The sequence below is a fragment of the Bombyx mandarina genome, chromosome 13 (assembly GCF_030267445.1).
Source record: "Bombyx mandarina strain Sakado chromosome 13, ASM3026744v2".
NCBI classification, from domain to species: domain Eukaryota; kingdom Metazoa; phylum Arthropoda; class Insecta; order Lepidoptera; family Bombycidae; genus Bombyx; species Bombyx mandarina.
In genome coordinates this window covers 7,674,096-7,680,095 of record NC_143220.1, presented here as the reverse complement: position 1 = coordinate 7,680,095, position 6,000 = coordinate 7,674,096, and positions in this window count along the sequence as shown.

Below are 6,000 nucleotides of genomic sequence, written 5' to 3'. Positions count from 1 at the left end.
AAGTTCATAGATCAGTTCAATTTGACATAACGTGACATCATTTTTTTTCCTTGACAGGCAAAAGACGAACAGAAAATATAACCACGGCATTTTTTTTTAAACTAATTATTGTTATAATCAACTAATCTGAATGCATTAAAAATACTAAATAACGAAAAATAATAATATAATTAGCACGCATTGGCCAAGGAAAGGGGCCAAGAACGGCGTGTAGTCTTTTAAGGGATTTTATAAAACCTTTAAGTCATGTCTTATTTTAATTTATATTCTTATTTTTATGAAAAATGGTAAAATTAAATGAAATGAGATGAGATGATATGGGATCAAATATAATCTCAGTAAAATGGTGGTCATTTACTGAAAATGTTTCAGAGGACTTTTCGAAGGATCCCGAGAAGTTACGTCCAGCGGCTTTGTTTCATTTTCCCTCATTTGTGCACTTTCACAGATATTAAATAGTTAATAAACCACCGTTATTACACATTTAAATTTGAAGAAACACTAAATAGACAAAATAAAACATATCACATACCTTCACCCCTCGCGTTCCCGCCAAAAAGTCCCGGCGTGTAGTGGTAAGAGCGGTTCCATAAATAATACATTTAAAATATACCTACCATGACGAAAATAAATGACTACATAACTCGTTATTATGGATATCGTACGCGTTCGTGTTGTAATAAGTCTGACGTCCAGCTGCTTGTAGTCATTGGAAAATAACTAAGTTGAAATGAATCAGTTCACTTCTTTTTGTTTTTCATCGCACTATGAGTTTGCATAGACTGTTTTTGGAACGAAGTTCCTTACGGCAGGCTTGGAGGGGATAGGGATTTAGCTGCGCGAACTAACTAAAAAAATGTGATAGTAAAACCGTAAGAAAAAATCCGTGGAAAAAAGTGCGTGGAATAAAACCGTTAAATGAGACGTGCGCAGGCGCGACAGTCGCATACACAAGCGAGTAGTGTATAATACCTTTCTCTTTCTCCTTCTTTCTTTTCGTTCTCTAATCCCTTCTCTCTTTATTTAGTAATTATTTCTATTTCTATGTAATTTATGTTGTCAACCAAAAATAAAGAGATATATTTTGTTATTTTAATTGATAATTTGAATTACTGTTTTTTTTATTTTACGTAATTTATTATTTCCTAAAATACTGAATTTCCTAAATACTTTCCCGTACTTAAATTAAAACTAATCAGCAAAATTTAAGAGAAAAACCAAGAAAACCTACATATAATTGAGCACCATTTCTTTTTTTGCAAATTGTGTCGATTCTACATTAGCCGAAGGAACTTCGTTCCTACCTGGTGTCCCACGACACCACATTTATATTTGTTTGTTTGTAATATTTATAAAAGTTCTAAAATTCTAAAAGCTATGTCTTCTATAGGGGTAGGAAAATCTGGATGACGAAAAAAAGAACAACTTTCTCTGATGATACAATTACAAATAGTAATTGAGAGTAACAAATGTATTTTTTGAACTCGCCTTCCTTGTTTGGGTACCGGCTTATTAGCAGGTATAATGAAGCCCCTTCAGTTTGTGACACTAAAAGATTTCTCTACCCACGTTGTGTTCTTATTAAAAGACGATCAAAGTTGAACCAAAAAAATAAAAAAACGAAGTAATACGAGAACGCTTTATCTAAAAATATGAACATAGCACTCAAAAAGTTAAACAATGAATGGGGTGATAAAATTCAAATAACTAGAGGGTCTAGGGGACGCGCGGCTCTCACCCGAACTCGCAGCGCCACCATGATGATACCTCACTTCGATAAAGCGGCACGACATGAGAACACTCTCATCGTGACCGCCGATAACTACATTCCCGATCCTGCGGACAGTATGGTAAACAGTCGACGTCGCCCCAAAGACGTCATTTCGGATCCTCCCGATCCACTAACGGTGCTTTTAGGTACCTCAAGCACCGGTCATCGTTCTCGTCGAACCCGTCCCTTGCGACGAAGGGCTTGACGTGTAAATTAACCCTCAGACACAGCCCACTGAGTTTCTCGCCGGATCTTCTCAGTGGGTCGCATTTCCGATCCGGTGGTAGATTTTGCGAAGAACGACTCTTGCTAAGGTTCGTGTTAGCAACGTCGTCAGGTTTGAGCCCCGTGAGCTCACCTACTAGTTAAGGTTACGCTGAAATAGCCTCTCAAGGCTCTCAACTTAGGTAGGGGAAAAAAAAAGATGATACCCCATCGTCGAGGCATCGATGATATACTGTACCATTGTAACAATATTATTCCGACAGTTTATGTGAAATGCATGTTTAAATTGGTAGGACACAATAGCAAATTAAAATAAAATAAAAAAAACAAACATAAAAATAGGAATTGGAAGCCTGTGACTCCTGCGAGAATTCCGGACTGACTGGATACTGACCCTGGAGGAAGACCTAACTTATATCGATAAAAATAAAGTCCTGACAAACAATCGTCGTCGGTCCATCTTGTGGGAGGTCTACCCACGCTACGTCTTCCGGTGTAATGTGGTACTTTGAGAGGTGTTAAAGGAAAACTATGCTATGCTATAATATATAAGTATACACACTTCACCGGTACGCGGTCGCCACTCAAGAATTTTCCGGCCTCAACGGCCATCCGTTCTTCGAGCAATGTGCCCTGCCCTCTGTCACTTCAACGTCGCAACCCTTTGGGCTATTTTACCATGGTTACCATGGTTTTCCTGCAAATCTCTTTCTGATTTGATCTCTCGTAGGGAAGCTCCGAGCATAGCCCTTTTCATTGCTCTTTGGATAACCTTGAGCCTTCTCAGGCCCATTGTGAGCGACCACGTCTCAGTGCCATATGTCATCACTGGCAACACACACTAGTCAAAGCTTTTCGTCTTGAGACACTGTGGTATTCGTGGTGAGAAGATTTTACGTAGGCTTCCCAACGCTGCCCATCCGAGCTGGATTCAACGATTGACCTCTTTTTCGAAATTGGTCTTACCTAGCTAGACAGTAGCGCTACATGAGCATGCAACATAATTTTTGTTTTTTCCATGTTCATATTCAGGCCTAAAAGGGTGGTCACGACTCTCAGCAATGAGGAATACGACGCAAGGAGATTCAGGCCTACTCGGATAGAAGCCCCACTGTGGTCTTTGAGCATTGTACTGAGGTCCTCCAAGGACTCTGCCATAATCACAACATCGTCGGCGAACCAAAGGTGAGTTAAGTACTCGCCGTTGATGTTGATATCTTTCCAGTCCCTTTCCAGTCCAAAACTTTGAAAGAATCCTAAAACGCAGCGGTAAATATTTTCGGAGAAATAACATCTCCCTGCCTCACGCCCCGCCGCAGAAGTATGTGTTTCGAAGCCCGGTCCTGTAATCAGACAGACATAGTAGCGTTTTCATACAAACATCCCAACACTTCGATATACCGATAATCAATTTGGCACCGTTGGAGAGACAGCAAGACAGCCTAGGTTTCAGTCGAATCAAAGGCTTTCTCGTAGTCCACAAACGCAAAGCAGCTGGTTATATTCCTCGGTCTTTTGTATAATCTTGCGCAACATATGCATTTGGTCTACAGTACTATAGCCTTTTCGGAAACTGGTTTGTTCGAGTGCCTGGAAGTCATCAAACCTAAGCGCGAGACGGTTCGTAAGAGCTCTCGAGAACAACTTATACAGATAATTCAGAAGTATTGTTACCCTTTTTGAAGAACAGTACCACCACACTTCTGGTCCATGCCAGGTGCACATTCCCATCGAGAATGACGAAATTAAATAAACTCTGAAGGGCCTGAAGAACTTTTTTTCCACCCGCCTTCAGAAGTTCAGCAGTAATTCAATCCTCACCCGGTGCCCTGTTGTCCTTAAGTTGTTTAAGAGCCATCCTAATCTTGCACAGGCTGACGTCGCGGTTATCTGCGGTATAGTGTCGGACTAATCTAGCTCTTGGATCCTTGGATTTGTATAACTGTCCATAGAACTTCTCGACCTATTTCAGCTTCACCCTAGCGTGTAGGTGAGCTCTCGGGGCTCAAACCGGAAGTTTAAGTTTAAGAAATTTTAGACGGAATCACTCACCTGCCCGTCATTCAGTGAAGGAAGTAGTTCAGTATTGCATTGCTTAATAATACTGTTTAAAATAGTAATTTAAAAAGAGATTAAGGGCTTTAAATGTTTGTTTTCTTGTATTACAGAAAACGAAATTAAGCCTTTTATTGGTAATTGTGTAATCATTGGTATTATAAAAAATCCCAGTTCCTGCACACTCAATGTAAAAAATCCTTATACCTACGCCTTACTAGTGCCCACGATGTGACTTAACGCTATGTTGTCATGACAAAACAAAATACATCCCCCTACACGACCTCATAAATTGCAAAACCATTTCAAATCAATTCTACATTTGTAAAAATCTAACTGAATTAGATATACAAAACTACCTAATCGGCGAATCTGCGAAATAATGATTAAAGTTTTACCCATTTTACGAGAAAGTTGTAATGTTAAATTTATCCACGGTCTTAGAATAAACAGTCTTAGAATGTGTAATTATTCTAAGTCATCACGGTCATATTATAGACATTTGGCAATGCTTAAGCAATCTGAAACGGTTTTTTTTTCGTTTTTTTATTTTGATTGACCTTCAACCATATCGACTACTGAAGGCCACGTGTGCTTGGCCAGCTTTTTTTACGTTCTCGATCGTGTAAAAGTTAATTCAATTTTGTATGAAATTGGAACGTTTGCCTACGTTTGCCGCTAGGGCCGCCGTTTCAACTGCATACAAATTTGAGTTAACTTTTACCCTATCGAGAGCGTTAAAAAACTTGCACTAAGCACACTGGGTCTCGAATTGATTCGCAAACACATGAAGTCAGCGTCGGAACGGTACTACGATAGTGCTTGCGTCATGATAATCGCCTTATCCTTGTCGCCGCTGACTACTCTCCGAACTTGATCACGCAGGCGCCAGTCACCGTCGGCGCCCTAGACACGTTTATACGGATCCACCAGATCCAATAACACTTGTATTAGACGCGGTTAGGTTTAACGCTAGGAGCAGGCTTGGGGTGCTCGGCAACCGTACTCGTCGAAGTCGGCAAAGAGTCCGACGTGCAACCTAACCTAAACATCAGCCCGCTGAGTTTCTCGCCGAATTTTCTCAGCGGGTCGCGATTCCGATCCGGTAGTAGATTCATTAGCAAAGCTGCTGCGCTTAAGTTGTAAAGTCTCCTTTGGAGGTGCTAGGGCAGCTGTTAGCAAATCCCACCCCTCCTGGCTGAGCCCGCGTTCGCCCACTTGTCCTGGTGAAAGTGGAAAGGCGTCCGAGCTATTTAGTAATCCTTTAATCATAAAAAATAATATATTTTGCAAACATTTTTTTGTTGTTGTTTTTGTTTCATTTATTTCAGATATTACATCCTAAATTCATTAAAAATAACATTTCACATAGAACATAAAAAACAACTACAATAATTTCGAAATAAAATTAAAATGAATGTCATAAAAGTGACAAATTACTAAAAAATTAAAGTAAAAACTACCTTAACCTATAGGCCGGTTTGGATCCAGAGTGCTCAACTGGCACACTTGTCCAGTGTTGCATTATTGGGCAGTCCAGATCCATACGCGAGGCGAACAGCCGCCGGTAGCTGCCGCGGCTGCCCCGCGCGCGGCGCGTTACGGGAGCGATTCGTTTACGAATGATTGCTTCGAAGCTATCTATTCGCGCATGCGCAAATATCCCCGACACACCGCAATAACGCGGCAGCCTCATCAGCGCTCTGAAGGCGTTGTCATATTGGACACGCAGGGCATTGTACGATTTCTAGGTGTACTTAATCCATAGGCTGCACGAGTAAAAAGACTGGCAGTATGCTCTGAAAAGAGTAGCCTTCACTTCTGCAGTTACCCGCCAGCATATTACCTTCTGATTGACAACGCCCTGCGCTCATTGTCCATGTCTACATAGCGAGCGTCTCAGTGACCCAGCGACCCAGATACTAGACTTGCAATACAAGGACACTGCC